Source organism: Bufo bufo, chromosome 8, assembly GCF_905171765.1.
Source record: "Bufo bufo chromosome 8, aBufBuf1.1, whole genome shotgun sequence".
NCBI lineage: Eukaryota > Metazoa > Chordata > Amphibia > Anura > Bufonidae > Bufo > Bufo bufo.
The window spans coordinates 10,251,571-10,276,748 of NC_053396.1; the positions used below are offsets into that span (position 1 = coordinate 10,251,571).

Consider the following 25,178-nt stretch of genomic DNA (forward strand, 5'->3'; position numbering starts at 1 on the left):
GGCTGCTTTCTTCTAAAATGTGTCCATAGGCTGTGCCCACTACTGCAGCTCAGGTGCATTGAAGTGAATAGGACGGAGCTGCAATACCACATTCAACCTGCGGACAGGTGGGGTGCTGTTGATGGAAATAAACAGCCATGACACCTCCACGCTCTCTTCAGGGGAGGTTGGATTTTAACCATCTCTAGCCCGCGATAAGCAGCATCAATAGTATCCGGCAGCCCCTTGTCTCCTTTTCTGATGGAAATATGGTGCACACTTGGCCAAACAATACATGCTTATGGAGGGGGGCGGATTCAAGACTGACAGCTGTTGGTCCCACATTTGCAAGGCAGCTCCTCCCCCTTTTTGGAGCCCCTCCCCCTCCAGGGCTGATACAATGCATCACTGGTGTCACTCCGCTCATAATTTATTCATTGGTAAATATTGGGGTCTGGATCTCCTCGATTCCCTGGCAGAGTTGGTCGACCACAATGCACTTGTAGTTCCACAAAAACAACATCACCATGAGCATGATGACCAACATGGCCACCATGACCCCTGCCACCACCCGGCCCCTCAGGCTGATGCCATGAATAGTTTCTGACACTTTAGAGAGGAGCCGGACTGAGGCCGTGCTGTCCACTTCATCTCGGATGGACAGAACCTTGGACGGTAGTGAAGGCATCGCCTGCGGCCGATCCGGGGTGGTATCTTCCTCCAGCAGAGAGAATTATGGGAGATATGAAGACACCCGGTTTTCCCTGAAACAGAGAAATGGGATATCTAACTAAAGAGAAAAGAAAGGATAACGTTCTGAGAAGGATAGAGTGTCTCCCACTGGAGGACCCATCATTGTATAGTCAGCCCATTGATTTCAATGGACACCTTGTAATACTTAATTTCACCACTGGTTGTGCTGTAGGGAAACTGAACACTTGCTGACAGGTTAATCCTCAGATCACTGCTGATCAATGGAAGTCCCTGCAGCTCCCTGTGATCAGCTTATCTTTGGCGTACCAAAAGGTTCAACAAAGGGGTATAATATAATTTCATTTTTCCATTCAGAAGCACAGAAAAGCTGGGTGAGAGATTTAATAGTAGCCATCTTGGTTGTCACTCGTGACTTTACACGTACCTAGTCTGGGTGCCAGGTCTACCTGGGGAGGGTTAAAAAAGGAACATACAGTAATGTATCTGACACCCCTAAATATTGGGTGCTGCTCATTGCAATCAATCAACTTGAAAATTGAGAGCTGTAATCTGATTGGTCGCTTTGATCCACATGACTGTTCTGATAATCTCTGTGACAAGCCCAAGAGGTTCAGCTGCTTTAAACTGCAGCGCTGCTTCCCCTAAATGAATGGGGATGCGAGTACTCAGAGTCCAGAGACAAAGTCTACTAACATGTATCTATTAGACTTCCCCTTTAAAAGGGTTGTCCAGAATTAGAAAAATATGGTTGATTTATTCTAAAAACAGCACCACCCCAGCCCACAAGTAGAGTGTGGTATTGCAGCTCTGCCACACCACCACCGGTAGTGCTGTTTTTCAAAGAGAGCAGCCACATTTTTATATTTTTTATCCTGGACAACCCCTTTAAGTAACTCGGGTTATAATTTCAGTAAATTTCCCTGGTAACCAATCAGGCTGGTAGAGTCGGTCCTGCTGATTAAAATGATACCTGTCTTGTGATAATCGGTTGTGGTGTTCTCGAGAAAAGTTACTTTTGTTCTTTATGCACTTGAGGGCTGCAGTGCACTGAGGGGCGTGGCCAGCACTGGAAAGCTGAGGGCTAGTCCCCGCCCCTCGGTGCACTGAGGCCCTCATTGGCCTAAGGAATAAAAGTCTTTTTTCTCTGGAACCTTGCAACCGATTTTCACAAGACAGGTATCATTTTAATCAGCAGGATCAAAACTACCAAGCAGTATGCCTGCTTTAATAGGGTTGATCCTGCGGGAAGCTGCCCTTTAATGAAGTCATACTAGGCATATACATATATAATAATACAGCACACATGCTAAGCATTGCATCCATCTATATAAATATAATTGACATTTCGCTCCCATTTCTCTGGATCACCTCTGAGATGTTTCTCCACCTTGTTTGGAGTCACCTGTGGTAAATTCAGCAGATAGGACATGATTTGGAAACACACAGCCCTGTCCTATATAAGATCTCACATCTGACAATGCAGATCAGAGCAGAGACCGAGCCATGAGGAGGAGAGAACTGCCTGTAGAGCTCAGAGACAGGATTGTGTGGAGGCACAGACCTGGAGAAGGGGGCAAAAAATGTCTGCGGCACTGAAGGTTCCCAGGAGCACAGTGAGTTATCAGGGAGAAGAGCCTTGGTAAGAAAGGCCGATCCGTCTGACAAATGCATTGAAATACCGGATCCGTCTCTCCGGAAAAAACAGATCCGGTATTTTATTTTATTTTTTTGCATTTTCAGATCCGTTTTGCCGGAACACTTAATGCCGGTACTAATACATTTAAATGGAAATTAATGCCGTATCCGTAATTCCGGCAAGTGTTCAGGATTTTTGGCCGGAGAGAAAACTGCAGCATGCGGCGGTATTTTCTCTGTCCAAAAAACGTAAGAGGGACTGAACTGAAGACGTCCTGATGGATCCTGAACGGATCGCTCTCCATTCAGAATGCATGAGGATAAAACTGATCAGTTCTTTCCCGGTACTGAGCCCCTAGGACAGAACTCAACACCGGAAAAGAAAAACGCTAGTGTGAAAGTACCCTTACAGAGTTACAGGCCTCCTGCACACGACCATATGGCTTTTTCAGTGTTTTGCGGTCCGTTTTTCACGGATCCGTTGTTCCGTTTTTTGTTTCCATTGTGTTTCCGTTTCGTTTTTCCGTAAGGCATATACAGTATACAGTAATTACATAGAAAAAATTGGGCTGGGCATAACATTTTCAATAGATGGTTCCACAAAAACGGAACGGATACGGAAGACACACGGATGCATTTCCGTATGTGTTCCGTTTTTTTTGCAAACCCATTGACTTGAATGGAGCCACGGAAAACGATTTGCGGGCAATAATATGACATGTTCTATCTTTCAACAGAATGAAAAAAACGGAAATATACGGAAACGGAATGCATACGAAGTACATTCCGTTTTTTTTGCGGAACCATTGAAATGAATGGTTCCTTATACGGAACACAAAAAACGGCCTGTAAACGAAAAAAAAATGGTCGTGTGCAGGAGGTCTTAGGGCTTGTTTACACGACCGTATGACTTTTTCAGCGTTTTGCGGGCCGTTTTTAACGGATCCGTTTTTGCGTTTCCTGTTTCAGTAGTGTTTACGGTTCCATTCCGTTTTTCCGTATGGCATATACAGTATACAATACTTACATAGAAAAAAATTGGGCTGGGCATAACATTTTCAATCGATGGTTCCGCAAAAACGGAACGGATACGGAAGACAAACGGAGTACATTCCGTATGTGTTCCGTTTTTCTTGCGGACCCATTGACTTGAATGGAGCCACGGAACGTGATTTGCGGGCAATAATAGCACATGTTCTATCTTTGAACGGAAAAACAAATACGGAAACGGAATGCATACAGAGTACATTCCGTTTTTTTTGCGGAACCATTGAAATGAGCGTATCGTATATGGAACCCAAAAAACGTTCGTGTGAATGAGCCCTTAATACGATTGAAAAAAGACATAAGTCCATCAAGTTCAACCAAGGGATCGGTGGGGACGCCAATCCCAGAAGGAAGTGAGACTCAGATTTCTACACATTTTCATAAGAATTAATGTCATTTACTTTTAAGAATTCATCTAAACCCTTTATAAACCCGTCCCCTGTTCCCGCTGTGACCACGTCCTGAGGAGTCTGTCCCACAGATTCACAGTTCTTAGGCCCCTTGCAGACGAGCGTTCCTCCCGCAGCGAGTCCGCATCGCAGCTCCCGGCCTGATGGGATTCACATAGCATTATATATTGATTTATTATGCTATGTAACCCTTACAGTTCTGGAATGTATTGGATAACATGAAACAGTTTTTTACCGTATTTTTTGTGTGGCCCATTTATATATTTCCCCCCTTAGACGTCTCTTCTCAATCCTAAATACATTTAAGTCTTTTAATCTTTCCCCATAACTCAGACCCTCCAGGCCCCTTATCAGTTTAGTCGCTCTCCTCTGTACGTTTTCCAGCTCCAGGGCGTCCTTTCTATGGACTGGTGCCCAGAACTGGACTGCATATTCCAGATGAGGCCGCACCAACGCTCTGTAAAGTGGTGATATCACATCCCTGCCCCGCGAGTCCTGCCTCGTCTAATGCAGGACAATATCCTGGTGGCCTTAGGCTCCATTCACACGTCCGTGGTGTGTTGCGGACCCAAAAATTGCGTATCCGCAACACACCCGCCCGACACCCCTATAGAAATGCCTGGGACCATTCTGAATAGGAATCACTGACCACAACTCTCTGGACACGGTCCTTCAGCCAGTTCTCAATCCAATTACAAACTATATTTTCCAAGCCTATAGACCTTACCTATTAACCCTTAGGCTGCCGGAGGTTTTTTTATTTTGCATTTATTTATTTATTTTTCTTCCCTATTTTCCTTGAGCCATAACTTTTTTATATTTTCGGTCACATAGCTGTATGAGGGCTTATTTTTTGCGGGACAGGTTGTACTTTCTAATTCCACCATTAATTATGGCATAAAATGTAGTGGGAAGCGGTAAAAAAAAAATCCAAATGGGGCGAAATTGGAAAAAAAGAATAAATTCCTCGCTCGGCCGCTCCATCCTCAGTGCGCCTGCGCCGGGTGTACACGTGACGTCATCGGCGCAGGCGCACTGAGGATGGAGCAGCCGAGCAAGCGGCCTCCACTCAGTGCGCCTGCGCCAACTGAAGATCGGCGCGAGATTTAAAACGCAGACAGGGCCAGTCAGAGGACGAGCGCATTAGCTGGTCGTGTCAATCAACATGAGGAGGGGGCGTCATTATGAATGGAGGATGCGGCTGCTAGCAGCAGGTAGCCGCCCTACCTGCTGCTAGAGAGGTAATTTGCATATTATAAAAGTTCGTTTTTTTTATATAACTACTGAACCAAACTGAGTAATAGCCCTATATATTGAAAAATCGCAGCATAAGGATTTTAAGGAGACAAAAAAAAGAGTTTAGTGGAGTGACAGAAGCCCTTTAAAATAGAAGTTGCTCAATTCTTATCCTGGCCTGCCATCTGGTGGCCAATATAACAATTGCAGCATGAACACAAAGCCTAGTCAGCAAGGCTTACAGTTTTCAGCGCAACTACCGATGCCCACATTGGCTGCACGGGGCATCCGTAGGAAGCCCGTAAGCACAAGCTTCCGGGTTTTTGCACATTTAGATGCAGTGGTTGCGCTTGATCACGGCATCTAAAGTCTTTAATTACCGCGATCGGCATTATTGCCGGTCACGGTAATTAGCAGCAGGTCTCTTCTGTATGAAACAGCAGAGACCTGCCGGCCATGGTGCCTGCTGCACGTGCAAGCGGGCGCCATGTTTACACATCGCGCCATAAATGTACAGCGCTGGTAGCGAACGGGTTAAGCGTCTATGAGGGGCAGTATCAAAAGAATTTGCAAAATCCAGAAACACTACATCTACAGCCGCCCCTCTGTCCAGGCTTCTACTCACCTCACCACATTCACAGCCGCCCCTCTGTCCAGGCTTCTACTCACCTCACCACATCCACAGCCGCCCCTCTGTCCAGGCTACTACTCACCTCACTACATCCACAGCCGCCCCTCTGTCCAGGCTACTACTCACCTCACTACATCCACAGCCGCCCCTCTGTCCAGGCTACTACTCACCTCACTACATCCACAGCCGCCCCTCTGTCCAGGCTACTACTCACCTCACTACATCCACAGCCGCCCCTCTGTCCAGGCTACTACTCACCTCACTACATCCACAGCCGCCCCTCTGTCCAGGCTACTACTCACCTCACTACATCCACAGCCGCCCCTCTGTCCAGGCTTCTACTCACCTCACTACATCCACAGCCGCCCCTCTGTCCAAGCTACTACTCACCTCACTACATCCACAGCCGCCCCTCTGTCCAGGCTACTACTCACCTCACTACATCCACAGCCGCCCCTCTGTCCAGGCTACTACTCACCTCACTACATCCACAGCCGCCCCTCTGTCCAGGCTACTACTCACCTCACTACATCCACAGCCGCCCCTCTGTCCAGGCTACTACTCACCTCACTACATCCACAGCCGCCCCTCTGTCCAGGCTACTACTCACCTCACTACATCCACAGCCGCCCCTCTGTCCAGGCTACTACTCACCTCACTACATCCACAGCCGCCCCTCTGTCCAGGCTACTACTCACCTCACTACATCCACAGCCGCCCCTCTGTCCAGGCTACTACTCACCTCACTACATCCACAGCCGCCCCTCTGTCCAGGCTACTACTCACCTCACTACATCCACAGCCGCCCCTCTGTCCAGGCTACTACTCACCTCACTACATCCACAGCCGCCCCTCTGTCCAGGCTACTACTCACCTCACTACATCCACAGCCGCCCCTCTGTCCAGGCTACTACTCACCTCACTACATCCACAGCCGCCCCTCTGTCCAGGCTACTACTCACCTCACTACATCCACAGCCGCCCCTCTGTCCAGGCTACTACTCACCTCACTACATCCACAGCCGCCCCTCTGTCCAGGCTACTACTCACCTCACTACATCCACAGCCGCCCCTCTGTCCAGGCTACTACTCACCTCACTACATCCACAGCCGCCCCTCTGTCCAGGCTACTACTCACCTCACTACATCCACAGCCGCCCCTCTGTCCAGGCTACTACTCACCTCACTACATCCACAGCCGCCCCTCTGTCCAGGCTACTACTCACCTCACTACATCCACAGCCGCCCCTCTGTCCAGGCTACTACTCACCTCACTACATCCACAGCCGCCCCTCTGTCCAGGCTACTACTCACCTCACTACATCCACAGCCGCCCCTCTGTCCAGGCTACTACTCACCTCACTACATCCACAGCCGCCCCTCTGTCCAGGCTACTACTCACCTCACTACATCCACAGCCGCCCCTCTGTCCAGGCTACTACTCACCTCACTACATCCACAGCCGCCCCTCTGTCCAGGCTACTACTCACCTCACTACATCCACAGCCGCCCCTCTGTCCAGGCTACTACTCACCTCACTACATCCACAGCCGCCCCTCTGTCCAGGCTACTACTCACCTCCCTACATCCACAGCCCCCCCTCTGTCCAGGCTACTACTCACCTCACTACATCCACAGCCGCCCCTCTGTCCAGGCTACTACTCACCTCACTACATCCACAGCCGCCCCTCTGTCCAGGCTACTACTCACCTCACTACATCCACAGCCGCCCCTCTGTCCAGGCTACTACTCACCTCACTACATCCACAGCCGCCCCTCTGTCCAGGCTACTCCTCACCTCACTACATCCACAGCCGCCCCTCTGTCCAGGCTACTACTCACCTCACTACATCCACAGCCGCCCCTCTGTCCAGGCTACTACTCACCTCACTACATCCACAGCCGCCCCTCTGTCCAGGCTACTACTCACCTCACTACATCCACAGCCGCCCCTCTGTCCAGGCTACTACTCACCTCACTACATCCACAGCCGCCCCTCTGTCCAGGCTACTACTCACCTCACTACATCCACAGCCGCCCCTCTGTCCAGGCTACTACTCACCTCACTACATCCACAGCCGCCCCTCTGTCCAGGCTACTACTCACCTCACTACATCCACAGCCGCCCCTCTGTCCAGGCTACTACTCACCTCACTACATCCACAGCCGCCCCTCTGTCCAGGCTACTACTCACCTCACTACATCCACAGCCGCCCCTCTGTCCAGGCTACTACTCACCTCACTACATCCACAGCCGCCCCTCTGTCCAGGCTACTACTCACCTCACTACATCCACAGCCGCCCCTCTGTCCAGGCTACTACTCACCTCACTACATCCACAGCCGCCCCTCTGTCCAGGCTACTACTCACCTCACTACATCCACAGCCGCCCCTCTGTCCAGGCTACTACTCACCTCACTACATCCACAGCCGCCCCTCTGTCCAGGCTACTACTCACCTCACTACATCCACAGCCGCCCCTCTGTCCAGGCTACTACTCACCTCACCACATCCACAGCCGCCCCTCTGTCCAGGCTACTACTCACCTCACCACATCCACAGCCGCCCCTCTGTCCAGGCTACTACTCACCTCACCACATCCACAGCCGCCCCTCTGTCCAGGCTACTACTCACCTCACCACATCCACAGCCGCCCCTCTGTCCAGGCTACTACTCACCTCACCACATCCACAGCCGCCCCTCTGTCCAGGCTACTACTCACCTCACCACATCCACAGCCGCCCCTCTGTCCAGGCTACTACTCACCTCACCACATCCACAGCCGCCCCTCTGTCCAGGCTACTACTCACCTCACCACATCCACAGCCGCCCCTCTGTCCAGGCTACTACTCACCTCACCACATCCACAGCCGCCCCTCTGTCCAGGCTACTACTCACCTCACCACATCCACAGCCGCCCCTCTGTCCAGGATACTACTCACCTCACCACATCCACAGCCGCCCCTCTGTCCAGGCTACTACTCACCTCACCACATCCACAGCCGCCCCTCTGTCCAGGCTACTACTCACCTCACCACATCCACAGCCGCCCCTCTGTCCAGGCTACTACTCACCTCACTACATCCACAGCCGCCCCTCTGTCCAGGCTACTACTCACCTCACCACATCCACAGCCGCCCCTCTGTCCAGGATACTACTCACCTCACTACATCCACAGCCGCCCCTCTGTCCAGGCTACTACTCACCTCACTACATCCACAGCCGCCCCTCTGTCCAGGCTTCTACTCACGTCCTTATAAAAACAAATCGGGTCAGTCTGACAACTTCTGTCCTTGGTAAACCAATGTTGGTTGTCACTTATATTATTTATAGTCACATACTCCTGTATATAGTCCCTTAAGAGTCCTTCAAACATGTTTCCCACAACAGAAGTTAAACTAACTGGTCTATAATTACATGTAGAGGACCAAGATCCCTTTTATGAATATGGGCACCACATCTGCCTTGCGCCAATCACGTGGCCCTGTACCAGTCCCTAGAGAATCTTTAAAAATTATAAACAGGGGCACAGCAATGACTGAACTGAGCTCTGTAAGAACTCTTGGGTGTTTTCCATCTGGACCCGGAGCCTTGTTCATATTTATCTCATTTAACGTCTCTTGGACCATATCTACAGTTAGCCAGTTAAGTATATCACTGGATGTACTAACAGACCCAGCACCACAGGTATCAGCTTCTTTCTCTTCTTGTATATACAGAGCTAAAAAAAACATTTAGTAACTCTGCCTTCCTTTATGCTAACGTCAGAAGCGTTATAATACAGCTTGGGCTACTGATAATTTCTTGACAACATCAGCACGCCTGAGGTGTTATATCTTGTGTTGTCTCACCTCCGGCGGGAATAAACTGGACCTTTTAATTCAGATGACCATGTGCCTCAATAATTGATCATTTGAAATAATCCTAATCCTAACACTGTGTTAGGATTAGGAAGACAGTGACCCTACGGCCTGGACAACACAGGAGAGACTTTGGGACAACTCTGTGAATGTCCTTGAGTGGCCGAGCCAGAGCCCTGAACCCAATGTAACGTCTCTGGAGAGACCTGACAATGGCTGTCCACCGACGGCCCCATCCAACCTGACAGCGCTGGAGAGGATCTGCAGAGGAGAACGCCAGAAAATCCCCAAATCCAGGTGTGGAAACCTTGTGGCATCATCTCCAAGAAGACCGGAGGCTGGAAGCACTGCCAAAGGGGCTTCACCGACGTCCTGAGAAAAGGGTCTGAAGACTTATGTCCTGAGGAAAGGGTCTGAAGACTTATGTCCTGAGGAAAGGGTCTGAAGACTTATGTCCTGAGGAAAGGGTCTGAAGACTTGTGTCCTGAGGAAAAGGGTCTGACTACGTATGTCCCGAGTAAAGGGTGTGAAGACTTATGTCAATACAGGATTTTAGTTTTTCCTTTTGAATAAATTAGCGAAGACATTGAACGTTCTGTCCCCACTTTCTCCTTACGGGGGGGCTGAGCGCACAATGATGGGGGAACTTATAGCACAAGAAGCAAGATAACAAAATGTGAAAGAAGTAAGAGGGTGTGAGGACTTTCTGAACCTGGCATACAGAATGTCATAGAGGACACGTCCTCGTCAGCGCCGGGTCCTGCAGGTTTTGGCTCTGGACAGTATGAAGTAGATGGGACCTACCTGATCCTGATGTGCAGCCAGTGACAGCCACAGACCCGAGCTGTATTTATGAAGCTGTGAAGGCCGTCCCCAATAGACAGTCCCCACCTGCTGCTTCTTACAGCTGAGGGGTTGGTACAGTATTTGTATCAAGTCCAAACAATCCTGTGTATTCAAAACAGTTTGCGCTGATACATTGTAACCAAGAGGGCAGGAGTGACATGTGCTGCTTCTTTGTTTGCTCATATACTGGATACTTTGTAACAAACCTCCAGCTGTGAGAAGTTTTAGACCTGTATAGGTTTTCATCGATTTGAATGCAGGGGCAGGACCTAATGCTTTTTCACAACTGAGGACTTGTTACCATTGCATCCAATCTAGACCATCCACTGTCAGCTTTAGGCCTCATGCACACGACCGTTGTTTTGGTCCGCATCCAAGCCACAGATTTTGCGGCTCGGGTGCGGACCCATTCACTTCAATAGGGGGCGGCAAAAGATGCTGACAGCGCTCCGTGTGCACGATCAATGCCGCTCCGGGATATATGGCCCGCTCACGGACTGTATGTCTCGGAGGGCATACGGTCACGTGCAAGAGTAGAGATGAGCGAACTTCTGTTTTAAGTTCGGCGTCTAAAGTTCGGCTTCCGGTTAGCGGAGGATCCCGATATGGATTCCGAATTCCGTTGTGGTCCGTGGTAGCGGAATCAATAATGGTCATTATTGATTCCGCTACCACGGACCACAACGGAATTCGGAATCCATATCGGGATCCTCCGCTAACCGGAAGCCGAACTTTAGACGCCGAACTTAAAACAGAAGTTCGCTCATCTCTATGCAAGAGGCCTAATACATTTTTCCTGCGCTGATACACTGTAGCAAACTTTGTCAAGAGACAGATTGGCTAGGTTGGATGCAACTGTAGCAAACTATCAGCTGTGGGAAGTATTAGGATTGCCGCTGGATGTAAAAAAAAACAATGACATTCAATGACAGAAAACAGAAGAGACTTAACACTTGTCACAGCTGAGGGTCTGTTCCATTTCCGGACTATAGACACATCTTACCTGCCTTTTGATACATTGTAGTAAACAAGGGTTATGCTGAGGATGGCTTATGCCCAGGCTGGATGCAATTGTAGCAGATTCTCAGCTGTGAGAAGTATTAGGTCTGGACACAGTCACTGGACATAAACAAGGATCTTTCCGTTCCCTGACAGCAAGCAGACAAAACTGAGCTAAAGTATAATGGAAAGTTGAAGAACTTTTCATGATATAGTTATGCAAGGCTGCATTCGGTATCTCATCTGGAGTGTAATACCAGACACAACCTGAGAACGGATGTGGCGCTGTACAACCCCATTGCAATTGTAATCTCTCGTTTTACCTGACAGGGGCCATAGTGGTACGACAGGACCCCAATAGGTGAGCCAGGGGCCCAGTTGGTGATGGAGTTGGGCTTCCTCTATATGTTTGTCATGTGGTGAGTACCTGGGGTGGGGCTCTCCGCCCCTTAGGGTGCAAGGCAGGGTGTCGGCCATGTATCCAGGACGGCCTGTGGCAAGGTGAGTGTTTTTTTTAAATTGCTGGCACTATGGTGTGTAGGATGGGGGTATTTTATATAGACACTGTGGGTACTACAGAGGGGGGGAGCATTATAGATAACGGGGCAATATGGTGGGCATTATTTATACTGGGGATACTACAGAGGGGCATTATATATACTGAGGACCTTGAGGGGGGGGGCGTATAATATATTCTGAGGGCGCTGCAGGGGTTTTTGGTTCACACAATTTTGCGGGTTTCAGTGTGGATATGGTGCCAAACACTGGGGCTGAAACTGGGCGGAAACCGCCTTCCATTGTTTCCAACGGTAAACCACACAGCAGTCCATGCGAAGCCGCAGCGGGAGCGTGCTCGCAGTTTAGCTACATTCAATGGAGATGAACCTAGAACGGGTCCTCGTAAAAACCCGCGGGCAAAATCTTGTGTGCGAACCTACCGTCCGTGGGAGGGTGAGATCCGCGGAAAAAATGCAAGTAACACATGTGGGGTTTGGTGCGGATTTGGTGATGCCATGTTGCCAGAAATGTCTGTGCCACCCAGCTTTTCCAAATGCAGATATAACAAGTGGGCAGGACATGGCATGTCAGGACGGCTCTAGGTCTATTTTATGGGGATCACAGCGCGGTAAACAGGACGCAGCGCGACGCAGGACGGTTCCGGTGACGCTGGTTAATTCGCGGCATTTCCAGGGATCTCAGGACATAATGACAGCTCTTATCTCCTCCATGTCTTTTAATGAGCCACTTTCCTGCAGAAGCGGAGGCTGCCTCTCGTACGGAGACCTCGTCAGTGGGGAAATGAGGCGCAATTTATGTTTTACAGCACATCTGTTCAGCGGAGTCAGTGGACACGACTCTCATCATCCTGCTATTTGTATAAAGGAGAACTCCGACAGAAAGGGTGTAACTTGCCCCTCACATCCCCCTCCCAGTTAATAGGGTCATATATTATAGTGTTGTGCACCTGTTTTAACCAAATTTTTCCCTTTTTTAGACAAATTTTTATAGGCATATTTACTATTGAACGTGTGCCTGTTTTGGAGACATTTGAGCCTCATTCGACAATTTTCAGTTTTAGACTAGTTCTGGTGGAGTTGTTGTTTTTTTTTTTTTGCACCTTTCTCGGCCTATTTATGTAGGTGCGCCTTTTTTTCACATGAATTGGGTATAGAAACATTCTCATTTTTACCCCACTCCATGGGTGGAGTAGATCTGTCCGTCTGCTCTGTGTTGGGCAGTGCGGCAATTTGGTTAAAATAGTCGCCTCAGCGGGTAGACATGCTCCTCTTCACAAACGTCTATATGGCTGCGACTTTTTAATCTAATATTCGACTTTTTCGCTGTACTTTTTGCTGAAATTAGACTACGAGTAGTCTAATTTCACACGATCTGCCTGCGCCCTGACGAATGCAAAGACGCATCCACTAATCGCACTCAACAGACGAGCATCATAAATGACGCCCAGTGCATCCATAGTGCGTACATTGACTGTGCCAGACTGCAATCTTCAGCAACAGTGCACCCCCTAAATAGTACGAGCAACAGTGCACCCCCTAAATAGTACGAGCAACAGTGCACCCCCTAAATAGTACGAGTAACAGTGCACCCCCTAAATAGTACGAGCAACAGTGCACCCCACTAAATAGTACAGGTAACAGTGTACTGCCTAAATAGTACGAGCAATAGTGCACCCCCTAAATAGTACGAGCAACAGTGCACCCCCTAAATAGTACGAGCAACAGTGCACCCCCTAAATAGTACGAGCAACAGTGCACCCCCTAAATAGTACGAGCAACAGTGCAGCCTCTAAATAGTACGAGCAACAGTGCACCCCCTAAATAGTACGAGCAACAGTGCACCCCCTAAATAGTACAAGCAACAGTGTACTGCCTAAATAGTACAAGCAACAGTGTACTGCCTAAATAGTACGAGCAATAGTGCCACCCCTAAATAGTACAAGCAACAGTGCACCCCCTAAATGGTGCGAGCAACAGTGCACCCCCTAAATAGTACGAGCAACAGTGCACCCCCTAAATAGTACGAGCAACAGTGCAGCCTCTAAATAGTACGAGCAACAGTGCACCCCCTAAATAGTACGAGCAACAGTGCAGCCTCTAAATAGTACAGGTAACAGTGCACCCCCTAAATAGTACAAGCAACAGTGTACTGCCTAAATAGTACGAGCAATAGTGCCACCCCTAAATAGTACAAGCAACAGTGCACCCCCTAAATGGTGCGAGCAACAGTGCACCCCCTAAATAGTACGAGTAACAGTGCACCCCCTAAATAGTACGAGCAACAGTGCACCCCCTAAATAGTACAGGTAACAGTGTACTGCCTAAATAGTACGAGCAATAGTGCACCCCCTAAATAGTACGAGCAACAGTGCACCCCCTAAATAGTACGAGCAACAGTGCACCCCCTAAATAGTACGAGCAACAGTGCACCCCCTAAATAGTACGAGCAACAGTGCACCCCCTAAATAGTACGAGCAACAGTGCACCCCCTAAATAGTACAAGCAACAGTGTACTGCCTAAATAGTACGAGCAATAGTGCCACCCCTAAATAGTACAAGCAACAGTGCACCCCCTAAATGGTGCGAGCAACGGTGCACCCCCTAAATAGTACGAACAACAATGTACCGCCTAAATAGTACGAGCAATAGTGCACCCCCTAAATAGTACGAGCAACAGTGCACCCCCTAAATGGTGCGAGCAACGCTGCACCCTCTAAATAGTACGAACAACAATGTACCGCCTAAATAGTACGAGCAACAGGGCACCCCATAAAGTGCAAGCAAAAGTGTATCCCCCATAACAGGAGAGGACAGTGCCCCCATAACAAGAGAAGACAGAGCCCCATAACAGGAGGGGACAGCGGCCAATACGTACGTTTATACACCCGGGTGACCAGAAGACCTAGTCAGTAGTGAACCTGTTCTTAATGTCGTTTTGTTTTTCTGACAAATTTACCGTAATTCGTGCAGATAAGAATCCCTGTGTATACGAGGGCGTCGGCGACAGAACCGGTTCTGCTGCATCATCGCCCCATCCATCACAGAGCAGAACCCGGGGCTGACACAGAAACCAGCTCGTATCTGTTCCTGGAAAAGCTGGGTGACAACACAACCAGTGCACCCCCTAAATAGTATGAGCAACAGTGTACCCCCTAAAAAGTACGAGCAACAGTACACCCCCTAAATAGTACGAGCAACGGTGCACCCCCTAAATAGTACGAGCAACGGTGCACCCCCTAAATAGTACGAGCAACGGTGCACCCCCTAAATAGTACGAGCAACGGTGCACCCCCTAAATAGTACGAGCAACGGTGCACCCCCTAAATAGTACGAGCAACGGTGCACCCCCTAAATAGTACGAGCAACGGTGCACCCCCTAAATAGTACGAGCAACGGTGCACCCCCTAAATAGTACGAGCAACAGTACACCCCCTAAATAGTACGAGCAACAGTACACCCCCTAAATAGTACGAGCAACGGTGCACCCCCTAAATAGTACGAGCAACGGTGCACCCCCTAAATAGTACGAGCAACGGTGCACCCCCTAAATAGTACGAGCAACGGTGCACCCCCTAAATAGTACGAGCAACGGTGCACCCCCTAAATAGTACGAGCAACGGTGCCCCCCTAAATAGTACGAGCAACGGTGCACCCCCTAAATAGTACGAGCAACGGTGCACCCCCTAAATAGTACGAGCAACGGTGCCCCCCTAAATAGTACGAGCAACGGTGCACCCCTAAATAGTACGAGCAACGGTGCACCCCCTAAATAGTACGAGCAACGGTGCACCCCCTAAATAGCACGAGCAACGGTGCACCCCCTAAATAGCACGAGCAACGGTGCACCCCCTAAATAGCACGAGCAACGGTGCACCCCCTAAATAGCACGAGCAACGGTGCACCCCCTAAATAGCACGAGCAACGGTGTATCACCCATAACAGGAGAGGACAGCGGCCATACGTACGTTTATACACCCGGGTGACCAGAAGACCTAGTCAGTAGTCAGTAGTGAACCTGTTCTTCATGTCGTTTTATTTTTCTGACAAATTTACCGTAATTCGTGCAAATAAGAATCCCTGTGTATACGAGGGCGTCGGCGACAGAACCGGTTCTGCTGCATCATCGCCCCATCCATCACAGAGCAGAACCCGGGGCTGACACAGAAACTAGCTCGTATCTGTTCCTGGGAAAGCTGGGTGACAACACAACCAGTGTACCCCCTAGATAGTATGAGCAACGCAAACAATATGGCTGCCATTATAGCTCAATGAGAGGTTGTCACCCAGTAACCCAGCAACCAATCAGTTTGCAGCTTTCATTTTCCAACCAGGTCCAGAAAAATGACACCTGGATTCTGATTGGTTGTTAAAGGTGATTATAAAAAGGACAGTGCTAGTGCCCCTAGTGGTGACTAGGAGGTATAGGCCTTAGCTGTTACTAAGGTGTCTGAAAGTGGGTGGGTCTGGGTGTCACTCCTGCAGCCAATGGAGAGGAGGCATCTTGGCTGATTGACAGGAGAAGCAGCTGAGGTGAGGGAAGGTTCTGGAAGTCTCTGTGTGAGCTGAGGAAAGAAGAGGAACTCCATGATGGCTGCTGACAGGATTCCCTGTTTCAGTTTACTGCCATGAGGGGAATATTGCTTCATTTTTTGACACATTTTTGGTGTGATTTTTTAAATTGTTGAAAGAAGTTTGTGCAAAAATGGTGAAAATTTAAAAAGATTGTGGTAAAAATGACTCATAATTACACCGTAACTATGTGTAACATAGTCTGTCCATGTCAGAGAGCGCCCCCCCCCCCCCAACAACCGGACCCCCGCACTGCATAGTAATGTCCTGACAACCGGACCCCCGCACTGCATAGTAATGTCCTGACAACCGGACCCCTGCACTGCATAGTAATGTCCTGACAACCGGACCCCCACACTGCATAGTAATGTCCTGACAACCGGACCCCCGCACTGCATAGTAATGTCCTGACAACCGGACCCCTGCACTGCTGAGCTGTGTATCTAATCCTATCCTGTGTGATACTGTCTGCTGAGCTGTGTATCTAATCCTATCCTGTGTGATACTGTCTGCTGAGCTGTGTATCTAATCCTATCCTGTGTGATACTGTCTGCTGAGCTGTGTATCTAATCCTATCCTGTGTGATACTGTCTGCTGAGCTGTGTATCTAATCCTATCCTGTGTGATACTGTCTGCTGAGCTGTGTATCTAATCCTATCCTCTGTGATACTGTCTGCTCAGCTTGTGTATCCAATCCTATCCTGTGTGATACTGTCTGCTGAGCTGTGTATCTAATCCTATCCTGTGTGATACTGTCTGCTGAGCTGTGTATCTAATCCTATCCTGTGTGATACTGTCCGCTGAGCTGTGTATCTAATCCTATCCTGTGCGATACTGTCTGCTGAGCTGTGTATCTAATCCTATATTGTGTGATACTGTCTGCTGAGCCGTGTATCTAATCCTATCCTGTGTGATACTGTCTGCTGAGCTGTGTATCTAATCCTATCCTGTGTGATACTGTCTGCTGAGCTGTGTATCTAATCCTATCCTGTGTGATACTGACTGCTGAGCTGTGTATCTAATCCTATCCTGTGTGATACTGTCTGCTGAGCTGTGTATCTAATCCTATCCTGTGTGATACTGTCTGCTGAGCTGTGTATCTAATCCTATCCTGTGTGATACTGTCTGCTGAGCTGTGTATCTAATCCTATCCTGTGTGATACTGCCTGCTGAGCTGTGTATCTAATCCTACCATGTGTAATACTGTCTGCTGAGCTGTGTATCTAACCCTATCCTGTGTGATACTGTCTGCTGAGCTGTGTATCTAATCCTATCCTGTGTGATACTGCCTGCTGAGCTGTGTATCTAATCCTACCATGTGTAATACTGTCTGCTGAGCTGTGTATCTAACCCTATCCTGTGTGATACTGTCTGCTGAGCTGTGTATCTAATCCTATCCTGTGTGATACTGTCTGCTGAGCCGTGTATCTAATCCTATCCTGTGTGATACTGTCTGCTGAGCCGTGTATCTAATCCTATATTGTGTGATACTGTCTGCTGAGCCGTGTATCTAATCCTATCCTGTGTGATACTGTCTGCTGAGCTGTGTATCTAATCCTATCCTGTGGGATACTGTCTGCTGAGCTGTGTATCTAATCCTATCCTGTGTGATACTGTCTGCTGAGCTGTGTATCTAATCCTATCCTGTGTGATACTGTCTGCTGAGCTGTGTATCTAATCCTATCCTGTGTGATACTGTCTGCTGAGCTGTGTATCTAATCCTATCCTGTGTGATACTGTCTGCTGAGCTGTGTATCTAATCCTATCCTGTGCGATACTGTCTGCTGAGCTGTGTATCTAATCCTATATTGTGTGATACTGTCTGCTGAGCCGTGTATCTAATCCTATCCTGTGTGATACTGTCTGCTGAGCTGTGTATCTAATCCTATCCTGTGTGATACTGTCTGCTGAGCTGTGTATCTAATCCTATCCTGTGTGATACTGACTGCTGAGCTGTGTATCTAATCCTATCCTGTGTGATACTGTCTGCTGAGCGGTGTATCTAATCCTATCCTGTGTGATACTGTCTGCTGAGCTGTGTATCTAATCCTATCCTGTGTGATACTGCCTGCTGAGCTGTGTATCTAATCCTACCATGTGTAATACTGTCTGCTGAGCTGTGTATCTAATCCTATCCTGTGTGATACTGTCTGCTGAGCTGTGTATCTAATCCTATCCTGTGTGATACTGTCTGCTGAGCTGTGTATCTAACCCTATCCTGTGTGATACTGTCTGCTGAGCTGTGTATCTAATCCTATCCTGTGTGATACTGTCTGCTGAGCTGTGTATCTAACCCTATCCTGTGTGATACTGTCTGCTGAGCTGTGTATCTAATCGTATCCTGTGTGATACTGTCTGCTGAGCTGTGTATCTAATCCTATCCTGTGTGATACTGTCTGCTGAGCTGTGTATCTAATCCTATCCTGTGTGATACTGTCTGCTGAGCTGTGTATCTAATCCTATCCTGTGTGATACTGTCTGCTGAGCTGTATATCTAATCCTATCCTGTGTGATACTGTCTGCTGAGCCGTGTATCTAATCCTATCCTGTGTGATACTGTCTGCTGAGCCGTGTATCTAATCCTATATTGTGTGATACTGTCTGCTGAGCCGTGTATCTAATCCTATCCTGTGTGATACTGTCTGCTGAGCTGTGTATCTAATCCTATCCTGTGTGATACTGTCTGCTGAGCTGTGTATCTAATCCTATCCTGTGTGATACTGTCTGCTGAGCTGTGTATCTAATCCTATCCTGTGTGATACTGTCTGCTGAGCTGTGTATCTAATCCTATCCTGTGTGATACTGTCTGCTGAGCTGTGTATCTAATCCTATCCTGTGTGATACTGTCTGCTGAGCTGTGTATCTAATCCTATCCTGTGTGATACTGCCTGCTGAGCTGTGTATCTAATCCTACCATGTGTAATACTGTCTGCTGAGCTGTGTATCTAATCCTATTCTGTGTGATACTGTCTGCTGAGCTGTGTATCTAACCCTATCCTGTGTGATACTGCCTGCTGAGCTGTGTATCTAATCCTACCATGTGTAATACTGTCTGCTGAGCTGTGTATCTAACCCTATCCTGTGTGATACTGTTTGCTGAGCTGTGTATCTAATCCTATTCTGTGTGATACTGTCTGCTGAGCTGTGTATCTAATCCTATCCTGTGTGATACTGTCTGCTGAGCTGTGTATCTAATCCTATCCTGTGTGATACTGTCTGCTGAGCTGTGTATCTAATCCTATCCTGTGTGATACTGTCTGCTGAGCTGTGTATCTAATCCTATCCTGTGTGATACTGTCTGCTGAGCCGTGTATCTAATCAGGGGCGTAGTTATAGGGGGTGCAGAGGTAGCAGTCGCTACCGGGCCCAGGAGCCTGAGGGGGCCCAAAGACCCTTGTGCCACATAAGACACTGGCATTATAGAAAGTGCATGCTGGTCAATTTACACCTCTGGCTGGAGGGAAGGGGTTGGGTTAAGAATTTGGCATGAGGGTGCCCTTCCAATGTTTGCCTCAGGCAGCAGGACGGCTATGTGCTCCCCTGCCCCTTGCCAACAAGCACTGAGGGACGGGGGCCCAAGCTGAACTCTTGCACAAGGGCCCATGAGCTTTTAACTACGCCCCTGTATCTAATCCTCTCCTGTGTGATACTGCCTGCTGAGCTGTGTATCTAATCCTACCATGTGTGATACTGTCTGCTGAGCTGTGTATCTAAGCCCATCATGTGTGATACTGTCTGCTGAGCTGTGTATCTAATCCCCTCATGTGTGATACTGTCTGCTGAGCTGTGTATCTAATCCCATCATGTGTAATACTGTCTGCTGAGCTGTGTATCTAACCCTATCCTGTGTGATACTGTCTACTGAGCTGTGTATCTAATCCTATCCTATGTGATACTGTCTGCTGAGCCGTGTATCTAATCCTATCCTGTGTGATACTGACTGCTGAGCTGTGTATCTAATCCTATCCTGTGTGATACTGTCTGCTGAGCTGTGTATCTAATCCTATCCTGTGTGATACTGTCTGCTGAGCTGTGTATCTAATCCTATCCTGTGCGATACTGTCTGCTGAGCTGTGTATCTAATCCTATATTGTGTGATACTGTCTGCTGAGCCGTGTATCTAATCCTATCCTGTGTGATACTGTCTGCTGAGCTGTGTATCTAATCCTATCCTGTGTGATACTGTCTGCTGAGCTGTGTATCTAACCCTATCCTGTGTGATACTGTCTGCTGAGCTGTGTATCTAATCATATCCTGTGTGATACTGTCTGCTGAGCTGTGTATCTAATCCTATCCTGTGTGATACTGTCTGCTGAGCTGTGTATCTAATCCTATCCTGTGTGATACTGTCTGCTGAGCTGTGTATCTAATCCTATCCTGTGTGATACTGTCTGCTGAGCTGTGTATCTAATCCTATTCTGTGTGATACTGTCTGCTGAGCTGTGTATCTAACCCTATCCTGTGTGATACTGTCTACTGAGCTGTGTATCTAATCCTATCCTATGTGATACTGTCTGCTGAGCCGTGTATCTAATCCTATCCTGTGTGATACTGACTGCTGAGCTGTGTATCTAATCCTATCCTGTGTGATACTGTCTGCTGAGCTGTGTATCTAATCCTATCCTGTGTGATACTGTCTGCTGAGCCGTGTATCTAATCCTATCCTGTGTGATACTGTCTGCTGAGCCGTGTATCTAATCCTATATTGTGTGATACTGTCTGCTGAGCCGTGTATCTAATCCTATCCTGTGTGATACTGTCTGCTGAGCTGTGTATCTAATCCTATCCTGTGTGATACTGTCTGCTGAGCTGTGTATCTAATCCTATCCTGTGTGATACTGTCTGCTGAGCTGTGTATCTAATCCTATCCTGTGTGATACTGTCTGCTGAGCTGTGTATCTAATCCTATCCTGTGTGATACTGTCTGCTGAGCTGTGTATCTAATCCTATCCTGTGTGATACAGTCTGCTGAGCCGTGTATCTAATCCTATCCTGTGTGATACTGTCTGCTGAGCTGTGTATCTAACCCTATCCTGTGTGATACTGTCTGCTGAGCTGTGTATCTAACCCTATCCTGTGTGATACTGTCTGCTGAGCTGTGTATCTAATCATATCCTGTGTGATACTGTCTGCTGAGCTGTGTATCTAATCCTATCCTGTGTGATACTGTCTGCTGAGCTGTGTATCTAATCCTATCCTGTGTGATACTGTCTGCTGAGCTCTGTATCTAATCCTATCCTGTGTGATACTGTCTGCTGAGCTGTGTATCTAACCCTATCCTGTGTGATACTGTCTACTGAGCTGTGTATCTAATCCTATCCTATGTGATACTGTCTGCTGAGCCGTGTATCTAATCCTATCCTGTGTGATACTGACTGCTGAGCTGTGTATCTAATCCTATCCTGTGTGATACTGTCTGCTGAGCTGTGTATCTAATCCTATCCTGTGTGATACTGTCTGCTGAGCCGTGTATCTAATCCTATCCTGTGTGATACTGTCTGCTGAGCCGTGTATCTAATCCTATATTGTGTGATACTGTCTGCTGAGCCGTGTATCTAATCCTATCCTGTGTGATACTGCCTGCTGAGCTGTGTATCTAATCCTACCATGTGTAATACTGTCTGCTGAGCTGTGTATCTAATCTTATCATGTGTGATACTGTCTGCTGAGCCGTGTATCTAATCAGGGGCGTAGTTATAGGGGGTGCAGAGGTAGCAGTCGCTACCGGGCCCAGGAGCCTGAGGGGGCCCAAAGACCCTTGTGCCACATAAGACACTGGCATTATAGAAAGTGCATGCTGGTCAATTTACACCTCTGGCTGGAGGGAAGGGGTTGGGTTAAGAATTTGGCATATGAGGGGGTGCCCTTCCAATGTTTGCCTCAGGCAGCAGGACGGCTATGTGCTCCCCTGCCCCTTGCCAACAAGCACTGAGGGACGGGGGCCCAAGCTGAACTCTTGCACAAGGGCCCATGAGCTTTTAACTACGCCCCTGTATCTAATCCTATCCTGTGTGATACTGTCTGCTGAGCTGTGTATCTAATCCTATCCTGTGCGATACTGTCTGCTGAGCTGTGTATCTAATCCTATCCTGTGCGATACTGTCTGCTGAGCTGTGTATCTAAGCCCATCATGTGTGATACTGTCTGCTGAGCTGTGTATCTAATCCTACCATGTGTGATACTGTCTGCTGAGCTGTGTATCTAAGCCTATCATGTGTGATACTGTCTGCTGAGCTGTGTATCTAATCCCATCATGTGTGATACTGTCTGCTGAGCTGTGTATCTAATCCCATCATGTGTGATACTGTCTGCTGAGCTGTGTATCTAATCCCATCATGTGTGATACTGTCTGCTGAGCTGTGTATCTAAGCCCATCATGTGTGATACTGTCTGCTGAGCTGTGTATCTAATCCTACCATGTGTGATACAGTCTGCTGAGCTGTGTATCTAATCCTACCGTGTGTGATACTGTCTGCTGAGCTGTGTATCTAATCCTACCATGTGTGATACAGTCTGCTGAGCTGTGTATCTAAGCCCATCATGTGTGATACTGTCTGCTGAGCTGTGTATCTAAGCCCATCATGTGTGATACTGTCTGCTGAGCTGTGTATCTAATCCCATCATGTGTGATACTGTCTGCTGAGCTGTGTATCTAATCCCATCATGTGTGATACTGTCTGCTGAGCTGTGTATCTAAGCCCATCATGTGTGATACTGTCTGCTGAGCTGTGTATCTAATCCTACCATGTGTGATACAGTCTGCTGAGCTGTGTATCTAAGCCCATCATGTGTGATACTGTCTGCTGAGCTGTGTATCTAATCCTACCATGTGTGATACAGTCTGCTGAGCTGTGTATCTAAGCCCATCATGTGTGATACTGTCTGCTGAGCTGTGTATCTAATCCTACCATGTGTGATACTGTCTGCTGAGCTGTGTATCTAAGCCCATCATGTGTGATACTGTCTGCTGAGCTGTGTATCTAAGCCCATCATGTGTGATACAGGCTCCTGCCCCTCTGGGGTCTTCTGTAATCTCTACGTCTTGTCTCTTATTTCTTCCCTCAATGCTGTGATTCACCGGAGTCCAGGACTTAGGGCTCTTTCACACGAGTGGATCCCGTGCGGGTAATCCGCTGTGTGAAAGACAGCCAAGCCCCGCTCCGGACAGCAGAGACACGGAGTATTAACATGACTGATATTGCTCCGCGCCTCTCTGTTGCCTTTTTATTACAAATTTACAGTGAGGTGAAGTTGTCACCGTGATTTTGTAGTAAAAAGGTCACAGAGAGGCACGGAGCAATATCAATCATGTTACTGCTCCGTGTCTCTGCTGTCCGGAGCGGGGCTTGGCTCTCTTTCACACAGCGGATTCCACGCATGGCATCCTCTCGTGTGAAAGAGCCCTTCTACATTGTAACAAACCAGGCAAAAGCCACAAAATAATCGCTGAAACGTGGCGCGCCTTTAAATACGTTTGCTGTAAACTGCTGCAGCCGCCCCTTTACTTAGGCCAGTGCTAGATCCGTCGTATACATGGTAAATGAGGCCATCGATACTCACAGGGTGCTGCTTCCCTGGCTAGGAGATGGTTCAGTGCCCGCTTTCTGGAGGGGAACGCCCCGGCCTCACTGTTAAGGAATGGGGGGTGTCTTCCGTACTGGTGGTTTTAATGTTATGGGCGTATACCCTAGCGGATCCTATAACAGCTGCATCCTGGAGTGTGATATTTGCGCAGTATGTACCCAGTGGTGTAATATATTTGTACTGGTTGCAGGCACTCAGCTGATGGCGGTTCCGACTATCCCTGACGCCAATTCCCGGAAAACCAGTGTTGTCTGCAAAATTAAATGCATAATTCTTCAGAAGTCTCCAGTTTTATCATTTAACCCGTTCCTGACGGAGCAATTTTCCATTTTTGCATTTTCATTTTTCACTCCCTGTCTTACCAGGGCCATAAATAACAATTGATTTATTTTTTTCCATAGCTGTATAAGGGCATGTTTTTTTGTGAAAAAAAAATGCACTCTCTAATGCCACCATTTAATATTGCATAAGAGGAGCTGGAAAAAAATTCTAAATGTTTTTGTTTTTTTACCATGTGCACTAGGCGGTAAAACTGACTTGTGCTCTTCATTCTCCAGATCAGTAGAAACCCGACAATACCACATATGTATAGTTTTTCTGGCGTTTTAATACTGAAGGGAAAAAAAAGTTTAAAAAAATTAATTTTTTCTTTCCATTGCCATATTCTTACCCTCATAACTTTTTTTTTAATTATGTCTATGGAGCTGGGTGGGGTTCATTTTTTTCGGGATGATCTGTATTTTTTGATAATACCATTTTGGGGTGTGTATGACTTTTTGACCACTTTTTGTTAATTTTTTTTTAGGGTAAAGTGATGAAAAGACAGTAAATCGGCCATTTAAATTTTTTTTCCATGACACCATTCACCATATGCGCTTTTTAAAAAATATTTTAATAGCATGGACGTTTTCACACGTGACGATGCTCATGATGTTTATTTTATGAATTTTTTTATTTTGGGGAAAAGGGAAGGGGGAATTTTGATTTTTTTTTTTTTACTTTTTTTTTACATCCTGTAGTGGACCCCGGCATGAAATCATTAGATTGCAATTTGTATAGAGTAATGCAATTTTCTCCATTATCCTATACAGAAATCGCTATATTACAATTCAGTGCTGCGACCTGCTGATCTCTGCCCAGGGGAGGCATT

The 25,178-nt window shown here is 47.8% G+C and overlaps 1 long non-coding RNA gene across 1 annotated transcript; it reads right to left on the reverse strand.

Annotated features, from left to right (window-relative positions):
* Positions 1–360: 360 nt before the first annotated feature.
* Positions 361–24,085, reverse strand: LOC120977327. Its single transcript, XR_005773874.1, has 2 exons — positions 24,005–24,085; positions 361–743 (listed from the first exon to the last, which is right to left on the reverse strand). It is a non-coding gene; the product is annotated as an uncharacterized LOC120977327 (long non-coding RNA).
* Positions 24,086–25,178: the final 1,093 nt, after the last annotated feature.